Source organism: Oryzias latipes, chromosome 18 (assembly GCF_053564925.1).
Source record: "Oryzias latipes strain Hd-rR chromosome 18, Olatipes_Hd-rR_3.1".
Classification (NCBI taxonomy): Eukaryota; Metazoa; Chordata; class Actinopteri; order Beloniformes; family Adrianichthyidae; genus Oryzias; species Oryzias latipes.
The window spans coordinates 26,349,668-26,370,533 of NC_136254.1; the positions used below are offsets into that span (position 1 = coordinate 26,349,668).

The 20,866-nt window shown below is 41.0% G+C and overlaps 1 long non-coding RNA gene across 1 annotated transcript; it reads right to left on the reverse strand.

Annotated features, from left to right (window-relative positions):
* Positions 1-18,057: 18,057 nt before the first annotated feature.
* LOC144987120 (uncharacterized) lies at positions 18,058-20,010 on the reverse strand. Its single transcript, XR_013650988.1, has 2 exons — positions 18,599-20,010; positions 18,058-18,556 (listed from the first exon to the last, which is right to left on the reverse strand). It is a non-coding gene; the product is annotated as an uncharacterized LOC144987120 (long non-coding RNA).
* Between the last annotated feature and the right edge of the window lie 856 nt (positions 20,011-20,866).

Consider the following 20,866-nt stretch of genomic DNA (forward strand, 5'->3'; position numbering starts at 1 on the left):
TTTGAAATTGGCGGCAAAGTGGTTTCCAATGCGGCGGCGTTTCTCCACCAAATTCAGCATTTTGGGCCTTAGCTGGTGGTGGCTACACACATGGTTTTTAAGAAAACAGTTTCTGACTTTTTGCTCTTTATTTTTGTACATAATGTCTAGAATTCACAGCACTTCTTGCAATAAACTACTGGTATGTTGTCATTCACTTCTTTTCTGAATATTGGCATTCATTTTGAGTTGCACAGTTGTGTAGCAGCATTAAGGAGCTTCTGTGTGGACTTTGTATGTACTTTTCTTCCATGTGTGGGCTCTTTTTTCCCAGCAGGCTACTCTGTGTTCTTCCTACAGACCAGACATGTGTAATAGGTTAATATGAGACTGTGTGGTTGGTCGTCTGCAATTGCCCTGTAATCATTAAAGGTGGGTTTACCCATCAAGGCCTGTGTTATTTTGGGTTTTCTGCAACAATTTTTTGAACCATAATTTTAGATAAAACTCAAAAAGCCTTTTCTTACCAAATCTTACTGACCGTAACGGGTACATTTTTCACATACATCTATTTTTTTTAAATCAAAAAGTAAAAACTCTTACCTGCGTTCATTATGTTTTGTGTCTGATCAAACTTTCCCAAGGTTCCTCATTATTTGTAAACCTTGTGCAAGCTTGTCTGGCGGTTGTGAAACAGCTTGACAGAAAAAAAGTTAAAGAGCTTAGATGAAGGCATAAGGAACGCGCCGACGTGACGAGGGGTTCAACTTTCCCGGCCCAGGAGTTTCCTGCTGGGAAGCTCTCAGGCATTCATCTCTAAGGCATTTCTGCATTCGGGAGTCTCTGCTGTACTTTGGGGAGCGACAATCTACCCAAACAAGCTTAAAAATGAAAGCATAGTTTAAAAACAATAAAAGGTTTTTGCTCTCTAAAACACACCAAACACATGGGAAGGTATCGTCTGCATCAAGCATAAAAAAATGCACGTTCCGCATAGGGTGTTCACACTGTACCGTCACCATCCATTACTAGCGCATGCCCACCACCTACAGTTAGAGGAGTCTTGTTGGTGAGAAATGAATTGTGGTGCAATTCTCGCCACTTTTGTTCCAGGCTTTTTCCTTCAAAGCTCTATTCTGAAATGTGAAAGACTTGGTGTTATGGATTTCCAGCTGGGGCACAAACCACAATTTTTCATTTCTCCCGATCAATTTTTCAAACGGTTGGCACCTCCGTGGATTAAAAGGACGCCATTTATTCGTGACGACCAAATCTGAGGGCCTGATTGGTCAAAGTTCAACCTGATTTAACTTTCCATGTGCGTTCAAGGCAGCGTGTTTTGTACGTGGAGCGTGAAAAGGGTCGTGGGGACGCATGAGCGTCCCGAGTTTTGAAAGTCGAAGCCCAAAACATGCATTTAGACTTGCTGTTGAAGGTAGCTTAAGACACTCCATGAACCATATCGGATGCTATGAAGTAACAATACCTAAAGACCCAATCTGAGACCAAATGGATTTTTAGTGTTTGGGGCTTTTTTCTTATTTTGAAGGACATATATAAAGAAATGTAATCTCAAAGTTGCATTTCTGAGTATTTATTCATTTCATTGCGAATCAGCAGCAGACTAAAAAAATGCTGCTTGAAAAAAATCGTACTTGTTTCCTAGAAAATACGCTGGGCGGGCAACAAGCTTCCTCCATGTACGTCTTTGTTTTCCTCGTCTGATGAGGATTCTGGCTCAAAACTGTACACTCTAAAAAGAAAAAAGTTGATCCAACTTAATTGAATCACTTCAATTGGTAACACCTAATTGAATTAAGTATATTCAACTTAAATTTTTATGTCTATCCAACTCAGTGTAATACGTTGATCCAACTTAAATGAATCACTTTAATTGGTAACACGTAATTTAATTAAGTTTATTCAACTTAATTTTCTATTGCTAGCCAACTCGATTTGATAAGTTGATCTAACTTAAAAAAAAAAATTTTAAATTGTGTTTATACAATGTAAATTGACACATTTTTCTAAAGTTTTAACCAATGGGCTTTGTGGTTTCCATGTCAGAGAGATGAGTGACCCAGCCATGTCTCGCATTACAGGGCAGGAACTCGCATGTCGTGAACTCTGTCTTTGATATTGGGACATACGATGATTTTCCGCACAAGGGGGTTGGTCATCATCCTCTACCAAACTCTAACTCATGGTGCAGAAAGAAATAAACATAACAGTTTAAATTACTAGTTAAAACAGCTAGACAACAAAACACACGGACAAAAACTGACACTTAAACCCCAATCTGCCCAGATAGGCAAAGAAAATGGTATCCCATAATTCCTTGCAGTGCCTTACGTTATGACGTCATGAAACATTGACAGCTTCACACCAAAGTTACACCAACTTAATTGAATTTAGTTGATTGAAAGTAAAATATCTATGTCAGACAACTACGTGTTATTCTTGAGTTGAAATGAACTCAAATAAATGATTTATTTTCACCAAACTAAATAACTAAGTTAGAAGAATGTAAAAAGTTCATCTTTCCAACTACAGCCCAAATAGTCTTTTTAGAGTGTACGGCTGGATAGCTCCAATACCATTTTTGTTGCACTAGTACTGTTAATTCAGGGGTGTGAGGGGCTGTAAGCTATTGGGGGATTTCTAATGAACTAGTGCTGCTCTATGTCATATGTCCAAGAAACTATGTCCTGGAAAATTACACCGATTTTTTGGATTTTGGCTAAAAAAAACCCTGCATAATTATAATTAAAAGGGGAAAGGGAAAAGAAAAAAAGAACAATTTGACAATAGATCAAAGGATGTTGAAGAAGGTCTTCAATAAAAACAATGAGAGCAAAGATTTAGGACTATTTATCCAATTAATAATAACCTCTATCGTTCTCACAGCAGTAGAATGTGGGAGTTATAGTACATTTAAGAGGAGCATGCATTCTTTTTTCCCTACCTAAAGCGGCCTATACTGTCATCTTTTGAACCATTACCTCTGAGGTTGACTCATTATAGGCCTTGATCTTTTATGCACTCAGATAAAAAAAATAAAAGCGATGCTTTGATGTGTGGTGTAAAAGCTCACAAAGAGCTGTCAGTGTTTTTAAGATGGAAACAGCATTAGGTAGACGGTAAGGCTGTAAAATGTTTGTTTGATTTTTTGCTGCATTATTGACGGAAATACAAAAAAGAAAATGTTGACCTCATCAAATATTGACCTAGAGATGGAAACGAGCAACGAAACTCCGGCTTTCTGTGTGAGGAAACTTTAAGTGAAGTCTGGTCTGCAGGGACAACATATATGTGTACAGACATCCACTCAAACGCAACGGGATGCCAGGTTTGCAGCCATTTTTTTTTACACAGTTTGGCTGAAACGCAAATTCATAAAACAGCCAAAGAATTGGTAGTTTTTCATAATTTCTAAGCCAACTTGTTAATTGTGTTACTATAATGACTTTCAGAAATAATTTGTATATATTAATATCTAAAAAAAAATATTTTTAATTCTAAAATGGAAGTTGTAAACAAGAACAGGTGTGTGCACAACACTTTCATCGCTTAGTTTAGCCTTATTGGGTTTTTATTTTGATTCATTATTATCCAGCAGTCTTATAAAATTGTGTCCAATCCCTTCAAATTAAATAAAAAAGATCTGTTAAATAAAATTCCTAATGAGAGAAGAAGCAGCTTTGAACTGTTTGTACACAAAGCGTTATTATCATTTTTCCATATTGTGGCACTGGCTTTTATTTTAATGAGCGATTTTATCAGGGAAATTAAAATTAGTCGTGCACATTTATCAAACATCTGCTTTCACTTTGACAGATATCTGGGAGGAATTTTAATGTGTAGTTCATTTTATGGTTTTGATCACCACCCACTTTTAGGCGACCTACCACCTGAGGTGCAAAAGGACAAACTCCTGAACTAATGGCAAAAAGAAAAAAAACCAGAAAAAGGTAGCTTGAGTTTGGAAATAAATCAGACTGAACCTTCCGATGCCCCTTTTTTGCCTCTTTGAGGGCTTAGAAACAAAATGACGATGTTCATGTAATGTTGCTGAACCGCTAAATGGGGGAAAATCAATGGAGGGCAGGCATTTTCTCAGTGGGAGGTAAAAAAAAAATGCTACTCGACTGCTTAGCAGCACAATACCCATCGTGGCTGCAGTGCAGTTCAGTCAGGTACATATGTAGGTAAGTGTATCCTCCCTTTAAAGCCTAAAAAACTGCTTTTCTGCTCTTCAGCCATCCTTTGTTTGAGTTCTTTGAAAATAGTTAAAGTTACTGTCAGCTGTTTATTGACGTGTCTTCATAAGCTGACATTAGGTTTCAGACAAAATGCTAGTTTTGGTTGAGTCAGAGCAAAATTATAGATAAGAGCAATCTGTGTCCGTGCTCATACAGTCATCAACTGATGGAAGCGTTGACTTTTACTGCTAAATCCGCCACTGGGCTTACTCCGTGCCAACAGTTCAACCTACATCTCAGAGACACTAAAACTTGCAAGACATGAACAAATAAAAAACAACTAAATAGATTTTTTTCTATTTCACTGCAACAATTTTATTTAAATAAAAGTGTTAGGACCCCTGGTAGTGTCTGCTTGTTTTGGGTGTGTTTATGTGTTTGTGTTCTACCTCCTGCAGAAGTCCAGCTCCTTCACAGCTGCTGACTCCGCCCCCTCTGCAGTGCTGATTGAGGCTGCCACCAATCGCCTGGCTTGGAGGGAAGCTTTAAAAGCTCCCAGGATCCTCTGCTCCAGTGGCGGCTGCCAATGAGTTATATCACTAGAGGAGACGCGCCCGCTTTAGAAGCCTGGCCGACGGTGGCGGAGCGCGTCGCCATCTTGGTGAGGTCGACGACGCCCACATGACATTGATTTCAATTGATTTTAGTGGTGTCTAAGTAGCTTTTAGAAACTGTATATATTTTTAGATTTAAATATATTTATACATATATATAAATATATTATATTTTATGTATATAATATATATATATATACATCATTTGTTGTTGTTAAAGAAGAGAAACAGTATGCCTTAAAAGCTCAAACTTGAATGAAAATCCATTGTTGCAGGACTTCTTAAAAATAAAAAAAATATTAGAAAGAATTTTTAAAATTAATTTCTAAACATTTAGAAGTTTTAGACCTCTTTGACATGTAATTTAAATTATTTAGAAAAACCCAACAATAAGTCAATAATAATAAAAATAATAATAATAATAATAAATCAATAGTAAGTCAATACTAACAATAAATAAATAATAAGTCAATAAATAATAATAAAAATAATGATATTATTATTATAGTTATTATTATTATTATTATTATTATTATTATTATTAATAATAATAATAATAATAATAATAATAATAATAATAATAATAATAATAATAATAATAATAATATTCAAAAGAAGTCCAAAAGTGTTTTAGCATGTGTGTAAACATTTTAGGGCACCATTTATCATAATTTACACAGTCTTTTGCAATACCTGTATTGGACAATTTGATATTACGATGATGATAAATGTGTGATTTATTGTGCTGGCCTAATCCCACCGACTTCACCCACACCTTTTATGTGTTGTATAAGTGTTCGCTGAGACCTGTTTTCCGTAGCATGGCTGTAAAGAAATTAGCATGAACATTTTCGGTCTCCGGCTTCCTGCCACTGTCCAAAAACATGCTTCATAGGTTCCTTGGTCACTCTAAATTTTCCCTAGGTGTGAATGTGAGAGTGCATGGGTGTGTGATTTGTGGCCCTGCGGCAAGCTGGCGACCTGCCCACGACTGGCCGGGATAGGCTCCAGCAGCCCCGTGACCCCGAAAAGGACAGAACGGGTTTAGAAGATGAATGAATGAATGAATTTTCGCTTTACGGCCTCACCAAACTTTCCCCGTACAGGTTTGCCCATTTTTTCCCTGTCTCCACCCTCAAGGAGAGTTGTGACTGTGGCTCCGAAGCCTTGGATTGCAGACCTCTTGTCTAAAACTACAGTATTTAAACACATGCAGTAGAATTTGATTTGCTGATTATTACTTTTTTATCTGGTCGTTGCCTCTGGTTATTTTGACACATTTTTGTTGATAAAAGACAATAAATGATTAGCCTCTGTTATTGCCAACTCCGGAAATTGATTAATGCATGCTTTCTTTCTTTTTTATTAAGGAATAACTGGTTTAAGCCAGGAGAGACAGAGGGTTCTCTGTCCTCACATGACAGAAGCTTGGCATCAATGTTCTTTTTGTCCACCTCCAACATTTCCATTTTCTTTTTCCTCCCGTCTGCCTTCTTGGAGATAACGGCACCTTTAAGGGGGCCTCTGTGAATCTATCAGTTCACATCAAAGACCTGATGTGGGAGACATTCAAATATCATGTCTGCTAATAACTGGTAGAATTTCCAAATATTTTTCTGATCGCCTTTATCTGCTGCGTCTTTGTTCTGGAGGCAAATGGGTCTGAAATGCTTCAAAGGCATGTTAATCAAGCAGTGTGTGAAGATGCCAGGAGACCAATTACACCAGCGAGCTGCACTTCAGCTTCCTCATTTTCCCCGAATCCTGCTGCTCAAACATGGTTATTACCCTGATTTCCTTCACAGGAAAAAGTTGACCTTGACAAATAGTGGAATTTGGAAAGGAACTGGTAACTCGGGCGCCACATGGGACTACTTCAACGTCTCCATGGTAGGAACTCAATGAACTAAAGTGGTTTTTACTTTTAAGAACAGAAAATGGAGTCACTTTGTTGCCCAAGGCTTGTATGATGGTGATTTTAATTCCAATTTTAATTCCAATTCCAGACTCATTCTTGAGGAAATTGGAAGTTGTTGGGTTTTTTTCCCCCACAAAATTTTATTTGCTTTAAAGATCCACTCTGATGAAAATTGTGTTTTTGGTCTTTTTTTAACATGATTATGACATGATGGAGGACATATATAAAGGGGATTAAGCTCAAAATTACATTTATTTATTCAAATCGTTATGAATCAGGAGCAGTTGAAAAAATTCACTTTGAATGAGATTGTATTTGTGACGTAAAAAACAAACAATGGGCGGGCAAAAAGCTCCTTGCTCCCCTTAAACAGCTTAAACACAATGTCACAAATTTAAAGAAAAACATCTCAAAATGATGTTTTTTATCGCAATTATTAAGTTGAAAATAATTCCTATAAAAATAGATTTTTAGGATGAATACAGGTCTTGATTGATTAATAGTACAAAAAGATGAATCGCATGAAGCACCAATTAAAAGACTTAATTTTTTTTTTTTTTTCGTTTAATTATAGTGCACCTTATAATCCAAGGCGCTTTATATATGGATCACTTCTGGTTGCGTTTCGTGATGTCAGTGATTTTACGAGATACACAGAGCTCCATCAAAATGTCAGTCAGTCTGTTTTCTTATGACTTGTTATTGTGAAAACTCAAACGTGGCTAGCGTGTAGCATCGTCGGACTGTGTTTTTTTTTTTTACGTGTTACCAATGTTGGGACACAGTTTGTTTTAGAGGTATCAGTTTGCATTTTTACGTCTTCCAAACAGGGTTCGGGAATTGCAGGTATTGTAAATACGCTGACACGGCTAATGCTTCTAACGCAGCTAGTGTGTCGCGTGATACAAACATGTTCTTGAGTCACTGTGACTCAGTAATGAAGTCTGACTAACATGCAAACTAATCTATTCAATTCAATTAAATTTTATGTATAAAGCCCAATATTACAACAATAGTCGTCTCAATGGGTTTCATACCGGTAATTGTGTAATAATATAAAGGAAATCATAAAGATTAATGAAGTCATAAAATTCAATAAGTCACGGCGAAACTAAACGAAACAGACTAGGCTAAACTGGGCATTCCTCCCCTTAGACCCTCCTTCTCGGTAAGGAAAAACTCCTAAAAAAAAAAGGATTCTGGAATGGAAAAAAAACCCACTGACTATTTTATCTTGCCTAATATAATATCTTGCCTTATAGTTCGGCACTACTCCAAGTTAAAAGACCACTGGGGATGCTTTTAAAGTATCGAAAAAGATGATCAGACTGGGTCTTTAACATCATGTTGATTCAAAGTCATTCGTCATTCTTTGAGATAAAGACGAGATTCCGCTCTGGAGTATGACGAGGAGAAAAAAAACAGTTTCTTATACGGAAAGCTCACCGATTCGGCAGCGAACAGATTCTGGTAGAGAAATTAGCTCTCTGCGATTCTCCAGCTGTTCCTCATTTTGCTGCAACACACAGTAGAATCTGTCACCAGAGGAAGAGGATTCCCAGCTGGTTCTGAGAAAAGGCGCGTCTGAGTCTTCATCACTTGTCCGTCTCTTCATCCGCCGCAGGATCGATCCCAGATCTTGCACAGTCCCTGCTTCCCGCTCACGGCAGGACAAACTTGATTTGACCAGAGGGAGGCAGAGGTGATTGATGAATCCACCACATATCTTCAGCCACAGCAATCTGGCCTGTTTTTTTTTTTTTTTTTTTTGTACATGTGATGTATTAAAATGCGTGTCTGGCTGTGACATTGAAGTATTAAATAATAATTCCCCAACATCTGTGAAATAAAGAGTTTCTCACATTTGTGTACCAAATTACATACTATGCTACCTTCACACCAGGCTCAGAAACAGCATTTGAGCAACCACTTCCAATGAAAAGTCCATGTAAATGAACATGTATGCGCTCTTTGGGCTTCTGCATTCAGAACTGTTGCGTTAAGTGTCACTACACAAGTTTTTAAGACCATCTAGGTACAAAACGTGCGGCCATTGAGCGCACTGTAACCTTTGTGCTATCCTTGTGCTATCCTCAAGATGACCATTGACGTGTTATTCCTACCATAACAAAGGTGGATAGGATTTCATGTAATCCATGGAAACCAGTGAAGATCACAAATCATTGAAGAAAAAATGTTCAGTGCACTGTTTTGTAGGGTTTAGATGACCTCACTCCCAATCTCAAAGTGCCTAGGATAGCACAAGGGTTAATAGGGAAACCAATTGAACTTTGACCAATTGGGGACTCCGATTGGGGAGTGACGTTTGGGTAGTGTCTTTTTAATTCATGGAAAAGCCTGAAATGTAAAAACTGATCGTGAAGAAGAATTTAATAATTGCGGCTGAAATTAAATGACAGCAAGTCTTATATATAAAGGAATTGAGCTGGGAAAGAAAAAGCCTGGAACAAGATTGGCAAGATTTGCACCACTTCTACGTTTCGCACCAAGCCTCTTCTAACTGTGAGTACGTGTGCTAGTATCGGGTAGCGACAGTCCTTTGAGAGTACCACATCCTACAACCGCATTCAAAAACCCATGATCAATGTGGTTTTGAACACACCACACATTCGTGGTGTAGACGTAGCTTTGGAGCTCAGTCATATCTAACGGGTTTTTTTAGCCTTTTCCTAAGTGTGTGACAAGCTCCAGCCACACTGTCTAGAGTTTGTAAAAGAAAGCTCAAAATGTCAACGGGCTCCCCCTCACACCCACGGCTCCTCACAGCTGTGGCAGTAATCAGCACTGAGAAGTGGAGCCTTCCACATCCAAGCCACAAGCTTTTCACAATGCCTCCACTTCTGCCGCTTCATTTTTTCTTCTCTCCCCCCTCCCAAAATGCCATCTCTCATCGTGTTCATCTCCCGTGGTGTTCCTCAGGCGAACCAACATCAGTCTAGTGTCACTAATGCAGTCCAGTGCGGATCTGCTGCTACGAGATGTAAAAGCTGTGTCTGCAAGCACAGACAGACCATGTAAGGAAGGAGCTAAATCTAATAAAGAATGTGTCAATCTCTTTAATCCAGAGCATACGTGCTGTGAAAAAATCTGTGCATTTTTGGCAAAACGAGAAGGAAGAAACATTAAAAAAAAAAGATCCTAAATGAACTCCCTCAATGCACGCAAACTCCATAAACAAAGAACGGCAAAAATGTTGAAATGAAGTAACCCAAGGGGCTCTAAAAGAGGAGAAACTGACAAATCTAACTAATTTGGCATGCAACTTTTTTTTATCAACCGCCTTTTTCCTGCAGTCTCCATTGGTTGCAGCCTTTTTCTTTGTGTTCTGAGGTTCTGACGCACAAACGCGCACCAACCTTAATGACATAAATGGCATGTAATGATGATGATACGGAGCTGGAGGGAGAAATACAATCACTGAAGTAATGTTTCCGGTGAACGCGCGCGCCTCTCGGGCGCAGGAGAAGCCAAAGCAAGGGGCTCCACCTACCGTTCGCCTCTGTGAAAGTCACCCGGCGAGGCCTGTCAGCTGACTCACTTCAGCCTCGCATCCCATAAATGAGGAGGGACAGGCACAGTCTGCAGCGCTGGCTGAGGCAGGGTAATTTATGCCCGTGAATTATGGACGCAGCCAGCGAGAGGAGGCCGGCGCGTGCTCCACACCGCGCCTTCCTCTTGTTTATTTTAGCCAGGGTTATGGCTTAATAGCCCGCAGTTTTATTGATGATGGAACCCTTGATTTATTGTCCGGAGTCAAAACAAGACAATCGGTAAAAGTTAGTTGGTCGACCATCCTGTCACCTGTGGTTTATGACAATCAGAGTTGCTAGTTCTGCAGAAATCCCTCCTTGTGTGAATCCTCCCAGGCCCCAGGCATTAAAACTATACACATTCGCACGGTCTCAATTTAAGCATCTATCAGCCTAGCTTGATTACTTTTTATTTTTTTGCCCGATAATCAGGATAACAGTAAAATAGAAAACATCCTTATTCATAAGCTGGTTTTATATTTCATTTTATGACCTGGCAGAAAGGAGAGTACAGTTGCTCACAGATAGACTGAGACGTATACGATATTCAATTCCCTGGAAGCCATCGGCAGCAATTTACCTCCTCTTTCATCATTCTATATGTGCCTAAATGGTTTGGGAGGGTGGGGTTGAGCAGCAATAACCACCGCTCCGTATCAGGAGAGGAATCTGCTATCTTTGATGCTTTCCCTGCCATGAAATGTATTTACAAATACCTTCTGGAAGCCAATGAAAGGTTTAATATTTAATTAGGCCTGAGGACATTTCACAATAACAGGCGGACTTCTGATCAATGCACTGATATGGAGTCTTGCTGTCCGGCTGGGGAGAGTTTCTTCTGCACTTGTAACTGAAGTTACATCCCCTCTTAAAGAACTCCTCCCGGTGGATCAAGCCACCGGCGAGGCAACTGGATCCACGTCTTACGCACATGTGTGGATTGGGAGGCGCTCTGACTTCACGTTGTTACTGCAACTCACAATGAAAAATTTATTTGGCTCCTTCTTTGTGCAAATGCCGATTAAACTTTTATGATCCTCTGGGGAGAGCAGGCGTGTCAAAGTGCACCGCTGGAGTGGATTGTATAATCAGGAGTCATGCCAGATTGGCGTTTTGAACCAACGTCCTTTCATATAGTGTTTCTGCTAACAGAGGTCCAACAGACAAGATTGGGACAGGCTCCTGTTGTGGGTTAAACCAGGCCTCCATTTTTTTACCCAGCATTTGCCCTTTTTTGTTTAAACACTAAGTGTATACCAACGTGCTAATAAGAACCAGAAACTTTTCCCGGTAGTTACTTTCAGCCACCAGTTTCTAACGGGTTTATGTAACCAGCATAGTAGGGCATGTGTTGCACCCCCTAACAAATGAAATGGTTTGTCCTTGGAAAATCACTACCTGCACACTGAGAGTCTTCTTCCGCAGTTGGTGCAGAGGATCCTCTGCTGCTTCGTGTGTCTCCAGTCAACAACTAAGTTGTAGCGCTGCATGGATTTGTTGGTATATGGGAGTAAAATAGGTTGGTACAGACGTAACCGATTATTCACTTGACCCTGGAACCAACACACTGCAAACCAGGAGCTCCGAATGCAGCTATGAACAAGATATCTATCTATCTGTCTGCCCGTCCATCCGTCCATCTAAATACCTATATATCTATCTACCTACCTACCTATCCATCCATTTATCTCTCTATTTACCAATCTACCTACTGTGCTATCCATCCATCTACATACCTGTCTACTTATTTACCCATCCATCCATTTATCTACCGGTCTACCTAACAAATACAGTGCTCCCCCGTGTATTTGCGTTTCAAGTATTCGCAGTTTCACATATTTGCTGATTTTTTTCCAGTCACATCATTCTTTTGGTTCATCACAAAAACTCAGCTCAAGACCCTTATATGCGACTTTTGCGTCCAAAGGAAGTGCTGCAGGAGTGGAGATGAAGAGCACGCTGGCTGCTAAAGAATATTTAACAGCTGGTTCCACTGATTCCTGAATTGCCTCCAACAGAAGTTTGTGCCCCTGCACGGAGAAATGGTATCAGCTGACTCAGAAGTGGCCCGAAATTATTCACGGACAAGAAATATCATCCGGATGAATAAATGATGGATGAAACCGGCTTCTTTTGGAAGATACCCCATCGCACTTAACTGATGAAGGAGGAAGCACAGGCTCCTAATTCTAAGGCACAGAGTGACAGTGAGACACTCCTGTGTGTTATAAAGTACGCTACGGTACTATTGCTCTAAATAAAAAAAATTTAAAAAACATTTATTTTGAGCAATGTTCTTTAATAAATGTTTTACAAAGCTTCAGAAATGTTTCAGAAGGGTTTTTAATGAGTGACGATCTGTGACGGACATTCTTCGCCCGCGGGGGTGTCAGGTCCCTAAGCCCCACAAATATGGGGTGAAAAGTACAGTATATATTTGTATTTGTATTTATTTATTTAAGGGACAATGCATACAACAAACAGTGTAGAATACTCTCAAAGTAATGAGACACTGTAAATATGCAGGATATATACAGTATACAGTATACAGAATACTGTATACTGTAAAACAAACATCTAGCAAAACATCTGTTTACAAGAAAACAGTAAAGCAATAGAAAGTCTGGTTTAACTTTTCTTTTTTTTTGAAGCATGCAGTGGTTAGAACTCTTACCTCACAACGAGAAGTCCCTGGTTCAAATCCCAGCTGGATCCTTTCTGTATGGAGCTTGCATATTCTCCTTGTGCATTTTGGCGTCCTCCGACGGTCCAGAAACATGATTCATAGGTTGACTTTTAATTGCCCCTTGTGTGTGAGTGAGCGTGTGTGGCCCCGTAAAGGACAGGCAACCTGTCCAGGCTGTTCCCTGCTTTTGACCGGAGGTGTTTAGGATAGCAAGCCCCGTAATTCTGCATTGGAAATAGGGAATTATTGATTATCTGTGGTGGGAACTTTCTTGTTAATATGTCTTACAGGTCACCAATCCATCACAGGGTAACCAGCTCAGTGACCTGAGACCAGATGACCTTGAATTTGAACCAATGGTTGGGTGACAGGGCTTTGATGGACTGGCGACCTCCCCAGGGGGTATTTATTCCAGACGGTAGCTAGGATAGCAAACTCATGACCCCAAAAGGGATTCAATGGGTTTCGAAGATGGATGGATGGATGGATGGATGGATGGATGGATGGATGGATGGATGGATGGGGTCACTCCAAAGACTCTAAAGATGCTTTTTTATATATATTCTATTTTCTCTTATGTCTACTGTTCTTCTTTTGCCCACAGGTGGGATCAATAAAGTTTTTTCTGGTTCTGACACTCAGCATTAAGAAGTCGAATCTGGGGGTTAAACCACCAAATGGTCACCTGGTGTCTGTTCCACACAGAGGAACCGGCCTTAAATGACCAGGAGGTTCATGTCATCCAGTCTGCAGGTCAGGAAAGTGCCAAACGATCACAAGCAAGATGAAACATCAGGATTCCACCAAACTCTTCCCAAACCAGAAAGACCCTCACCATATGTAGAAGGTGAAAGAATCCTGGAAAACCGTGCAGGGCGATAAAGAGTCAGTAGTCACCTCCCGCCCTCCTTTCTGGAGATAGATGGAAGAGTCAGTTTCTGAGCTGCTATATCTCAACTTTTCCATCCATTACATCACAAGGATCTGCCAGCTGTTCACCGAAGAACATCCCCCCAAATGTCTACCATCTTCCATCCACCACAGCCCACTAAGCAGGCATCGATTTTAAAGTTCCTCTTTATAGCTTATGTTTTTGTCAGAGTTCCAGAGCTCCTTAGACATTTAAGTTTCAGGTTCCTCTTGACTATTGATCGTTGTTTTGTAATACAGTGATCCCTCCTGATTCACGGTTCACCTGTCGTGATCTTGCAGATCTTTCAGTGCAAATTTTGTTGTTTTCTGCATCCTGATTGGCCGTACACCATCCTCAATCAATCTCTTCCTTGCCGTGCTTCCTGAGAGGGAGATCGTTGTTTTCATTCTATAAAACTGGACTCATATTTCTATCAAAGTTTACATTTTGAGAGTTTAAACAAAAGATACAAATTTGAAAAGGCTCATACCTGTCTGTGAAAAGTCTATAAAGTGTGTAGTGAGGAGTTTTACAGCCGAAAAACATCGGTGATAAAAGTAAATAAAATAGTGTTGACTACTAAGCGGATTTTGTCTACTGCGGGTTATTTTTAGAACATAATTCCCACTTTTCCACAAAGCTATCATCTGAAATTTTATTCCACTTTCTGATTTAAGTCGAGCTGCGGGCAAACCCGCGCTCTATAAGTGAATTTTTTTGATGAAAAAGTGGATTTTGCTTTCCAAAGGGACCTTTAGAGATGCACCAGCTAATTGAGCAGCGACATAATGTCAAAACAAAGCATTTAGCATCAGAGCAGCATGACTAACAAAACCTTATTGTTGTGCAAATTAGCACACCTGCTCTGCAGCACTAAAGCCTTCAGTGTTGTGCCATCAAAATACACAAGGCTTAACAACAGCTGACGACGTTTTGTGGCATCTGCCGTCGAGTCAGAATCTCAGTTTGCATTTTGTGGAACGTAACATTTTTGTTCGGTGCAATAGAATGAGAGCTCTTATCCTTGACGGGAATCGCAGAAATTCTGCCTATTCTCTTAAGCTGAGCTTCGCAGATTTTCAATTCTCTGTCACCAAAGTTACGGCCATCCGCTAGAGAGGAACCACAAAGGGGATGAATGCCCGATTATACAAGCATCAAAGGCAAATGCACTTAAAAAATTTAGACTGGGTGGGGGACATTGCATAATTTATGTTCGTTTATGTAAGCGTCCCCCAAATATAAAAGAAAGCACATTGTCTTTTTATCAAAACAACCCACTTCCTGGATGTTCACTCCGTGGCGTCCTCGTTGCACCACGCACACGTGTTTATTTCCCCCTGCGACTGTGTAACACTGCAGGTTTTTCTTGATGTATTTTATTTATTTATTCATTTTCACCTGGAAGGAAGATGAATCAAGAGGACAAAACCCAGTCAGAGGCAATGAAGAGTTTCTGTCAGGGTCCATGAGGTCTGCTGCTTTCCATTAGACGTTGATTTGCTCCAGTCCGCTGCCTCCATTCTGCATGTGGGGCCCTTCTGTCTGATGTGTCAGTTGCTGAGGCGCCCTTTATTTTTTTTCTGAGACCGTATTGCTCTGAAACCTTAAAAATAACCCCATCTGGGATATGTTCAGGGTTTTTTTTCTGCTGTTGCAAAAATCTTTGACTTACCTCACAATCTCCCTAACTTATTGTGAGGACTGTATTGAGGATTTCTTTTTTTTAAGTTGGTTTTCCCACAACATAAAAAGCTTATCATCTTAATATGTTTGCTTTACAGCACATGGAAATGATTGATACTGGTATTCATCTGAAGGGTGAATCCCATTGAATGGCAGCATCTCATTTTGAAGGCTTATTTTTTGACCCTCATTACATTCCTAGCCACACTGGGAGTTTAGTTCAAAACCTTTGGAAACCGTTGGACAGATTAAGAGCAGGGCTTCCTAATTTCCAGAAAGCTCAGTAGGTTAAATGTTAGGGAGCGCCTAGACTTTTAATGGATTTGAGACGAGTTCACAAACTGTCTGTGGATTTATGGGTCTACTTTGTTTTCATTGGTGCTGTCAAGAGGTTGAGGAGTCACTGATAAATGCAATGTTACAAATCATTTTGAGAAAAAACTTTGAGACAATGACGACAACATTGTAGACACAGAATAAAAATAGAAACCCACCAATCACAGAGTCACTGAGTTAAATCTGAAAGTAAATCTTTGGTATTTAATGTTTAATATTAACACCTCATTTAAGTTTTTTAAACTTCACTTTAGTTGGTTTTGCAATAACTGGGTCAAGACTTACCAAGATTTTGGTACCAAGATTTTACCAGCAGTCTGCTGTTTGACTGACAGATCATTTCAGGCCACATTTCCTCTTTGGGGCTAACCCAAAGAAAAGGGAGATTTTGTGAACCAGGACTCAGTTCTTCACCAAGTGGATTGACAAGTTTTTGTTTTTTTGGTCCAAAATAGTAAAACATGTAATAGAGCTACTTAGAATACATTGATGTGACCACTGTTGTGAACAATGGGGACAACTGGAGCTTTCAAATTGTGATTTGGGAGCAAAAAACAGGATAAAATGTTTTTACTGCATATAAAAAAGCTATCTTATTATTAAAAACACTTTTAAAAAATAGAGTTCTTGTACTGTTTGTTTTTTAACCTCCTGTCTTTCAGGAAAAAAAGTTGGCCAGTCAACCTTTTTTTAATCCAACAAAAACTACAATTCCCAGAGCCCCGCCCCTTCACATTTGATATAATTGAAAAGCCCCAAACCTCCTCTGTAGATACCAAAAGGAGTTCATTCAGCAGAATGCAGAAGATGGGATATTCAAGTTTAGAAGTGTCCTCTACAGGGCAAAAATTTGCATTAGTGGTAATCAAGAGAAAATATTTTTTTGCTAATAAAGTAACATTCAAACACATGTGAGTTAATTAACAAAATGTTTTTTCTTTTAGTAACGAAAACAGTTTCCACACGTCTCTGTCTAGTTGCTGAAACTTTAAGCACATAAACAAAAGCATGTTTTCCTTTGATTGGACTCCAACCTTTCAAGTTAAAGAACATCAGAAACGTGTTTTTTTTCCTGTTATTATTGAGTGCAAGTTGTGTTCTTTGGACGAAAGTTCATAGTTAAATCTTGAAAGTTTGCCTTCACGCTGTGAGGCCCCCAGCTCAGCAGGGCAGAATTATAAATACGTAAAAGTCGAGGACAAACTTCAAAAGTTGTTTTGCAAATAGAAACGTGTCCTGTGCAAATGTAAATGACATTGCGTAACCCGATAATCAGCAGTTCCAATTTCAGTGGAGACATGGAAATTATGTGATTGGGGAAAATAAAAAGCCCTTAATTGAAGCTATAGTGCTTTGTTGGAGCATTCTCTCAAATAAAAACATATTATGACACTTGTTTATGCTATGTGGACCCTTAATTAACACTTGTTCGTGATCCCATTGAACTCAAGTGTTCTGCTTTGCCTTTTGTGATCAGTTTTTTGCTGCAATTAGGTGAGTTTACAGCATTCCCGTTAAGATTTCTTTTATTTTTTTTGGTCCGTCTTATTACATTTTTCTTCCTAAACCAAAGTGTTTAGTATGTTTGATTGAGATTTTTCAAATAGTCCTGTAATTCCTGCAGAAACCTCCATTTAACTTCTGAGTACTTTGACCAAAGAAAAAAAAAAAGAACAAACAGACTTTACAGACAGCTGTAGTCTAGTTTGAAAGTGTCCGGTGACGGTACTTAAGCCCCCCCCCAGTCTATCTGGAAAGGTAAGACGGCAGCTTGATCTTTTGACTAAGGATTACAGAGTGGATGTAGGAAAAAAAGGGAAAAACCTGATGGATCCGGCTCTCCTTATTTAGGTGGGTTTACCCCGGAACGCTTTAATGTTCTCTGTGAGGTGATAAGACGGCTGATCGGACAATAGAAAAATCCACTGGGCAATTTATACAGAGATTAAAATACATCAAAATGATGCTTCATGCAAGTTGGGATTAAAAAAGGATGAAATACCTCTGAATCCAACACTTAATACTTTTTCCCTTCATTCCTTAAGGATTACGTTTTGCATTCTTCATTCGTGTAATCCTCGTGAGCTCAGTAATGTTCATAATCTAAGGTGGTTCAAGACTCCAGCCTAAAACTCAAGTGAATTCTAAAGTGCCAAGAATAAATAACTGATATTTAGGATAGAAATAAAGCCTTTATTGAACTCCTTAACCCTTTAATACTGGAAATTTCACCAGTGACACAAAATAAAACACGGTCTTCAAGCTACTAGAACTAGTCCAGCCCATGGGCAAAATACAGCCCAAATTTCCTAAGGCTCATTTCATAAAATCAATAATATGTTGCCCCCAGCATTTTCTAAAATCTGTGTTTTTAGACTTCTTGTTAAGATTTAGCCAAATTAAACTTTTGAAAACAGTGCAAGCCTTCTGTGACACCCTCTACAGCTAGGGTCCGCTTGTGTTTGTTCCAACGAAAAATTTGTTTCGAATTGTTGGGGCAGACATACGCTGGTTACTTTAAACAAACCAAATGTGCCCAGTCTGGCTCATCTGTGCTCCTGTACCTGGCCTTGTACCTCACCTCTGGTTCGTCTGTGCTCCTGTGCTTGGCCTTGTATTTCGCCTCTGGCTCATCTGTGCTCCTGCTCCTCTACCTGGCCGTACACCACACCTTTGGCTCATCTATGCTCCTGTATCTGGCCGTACACCTCACCTCTGGCTCATCTCGCGCCCCCAGCCATCCCCCAACTCTATCTGGATGAAGCCCATCTGCTGCACTATTCAAACATGTAGTTGTAGAGTTAGAGCTAATTCTTCTCTATGAATTGCGGTACAAGGCCTGTCCATCCTGGGAGAGGATCAGTCCTTCATCCCTGGGGTTTCTTTTTTCTTTTTTTTTTCCTGAAATACATTTTGTTTTTATGACCTTTTCCATACTGAGAAGGAGGGTCTAAGGGCAGGGATCCCCAGTTCAGGTTAGTCTGTTTAGTATAGCAATTCTCTATTATATTTTAGGACTGATTTCATGTTCTCATACAATTACCGGCAGCCCATTGAAAGAACTATTGTTGTAACATTGGGCTATCTAGATAAAATTGAATTGAATTAAATACACCATAAGACACAGGACAAAGGAAAATGACTTGATATGCAGAAACAGAAAAAAATGAAAGATAAGTCATTTTAAACAATTGTGTGTGATTTTTTTTTCTTTTTTTTTTTTCTTTTTTTTTTTTTTTCTAACTTGTCCTGTCCAACAGCTGGGCAGACAGACGAGAGCTGAGGGCCTCTTGTGTGGGACATATTTTGCTTTAACAAGAGGGGTTATTAATCTTCTGACAAACCAAAGGTATGTCTGAATAAACCCCTTTTGTAATTGAGGCCAAACTTTATTAATTTCAATCATGTCTGAAAATCTTTGGTGTTGGACCGGACGGAAAAGGAAAGAGGGGAAGAAGAGAGAGGGACGCTAGAGAGAGGGGGGGGTAGGGGGTGATAATAGGAGGGGAAGGGGGATAAGACCATGAAGCAGCATACAGCAACAAGTTTACTGGTTGTTAATCATTATGGTAAGGTTCAAATGCAGTACAAAAAGGGCGGGGCCTGTCCACACACACACTCAAATGTTATAAACACACCTGCTAGCTGCAAAAATGTCCACCTGTCGACATGTACACAAAAAAGATAGTGTTCACACGCATACTTATGCCTGATAACCAACTAGTGTGAAATATTTCAGTCATTCAGTCATGCAAGCTATTAGTGCAAAGGTGAGCTAACACCAGTGCTCAGGTGAGGTTTTATGTTCTTCTAAAATGGATGGTGGAACGTGAAAAGAAGGAGGGAGAGTGCCCAGCCATCCCCACCCCAAGACCCCCACCGCAGCAGCAGCGGCAGCCGGAATCCCCCCAACGCCACACGGGAACCGGCAGGGAACAACCGCCGCCCGGGCGACCAAGCCCGCCACCCAGGCCAGGGCCAGCAGGGCCGCCGCAAGGCCCCCAGAGCCAGAGGCCAGGGAAGCACGGAGGGAAAGAGAGCGCCGCCCCAGCCCAACCAGGAGAGCAGCCCCCCCGCCGCGCCGGGAGAACCCAACGCAGAGCCCCACCGGAGAAGGACGCCCACAGCCCCAAACGAGCACCCCACCACCACCCAGGAGTTCCGGGCATCCCCCCGCCCCAACCCCAGGTACGAGCCAGGACCCCCCAAGGGAGACCCGCTCCGCACTCCAGGCAACCATCCGCCCGGCCCACGGTTGGTCCAGGGAGGAGCGAGGCAGGGGGCCCGCCGCCCCCGCCCAGGAGGGGGGAACCCCGGGGAAAAAAAGAGGGCCCACAAGGGGTGTTATAAATATGGCCCGACCAGGCTCGGCCACAGTTGGAAATTTGGCGGGGCCCAGCACTCAGGAGCAAGGACCAGAACCCACCCCCCAGGAACCAGACACCCCCGGCTCAGATGTAATGTGAACTCCCCCACCGCGCGGAGAGAGCACCGCCGGGCCCAGGAAGCCGGCACCCCGGGGACACGGCCGCCGTTGCAAAGGGGGGCCCGCACCCCCCACCAGGGAAGAGGCAGGGGACAGATGGACCCAGGTCCCACCTTCCTTGCAAATTGTGTGTGCGTGTATGTGTGTTTGAGATGGTGTGTGTGTGCATGTGTGTGTGTTTATGTTGGGATGTATATATTGAGGGGGGAGGGGGGTGTGTACTAAGGGGGGTGCAGTTAAAATTGGCGGGTAGGGCACTAAGGGGACATCTCCTGATTACTCACAGTGACGTCCCCTCACCCTCCCCACCAAGGGGCCCTAAATGTCTAAGGTGCGGTTAAAATTGGCGGGTAGGGTGCTAGGAGGACATCCGCTGCTTGCTGGCAGTGATGTCCAAGCACCCCCCCTACCAAGGGCCCTACATGTCTAAGGTGCAAATAAAACCGAAAGAGGGGGGGCCCACTCCATACGGCAACCATAGGAGGGGGGCCACTG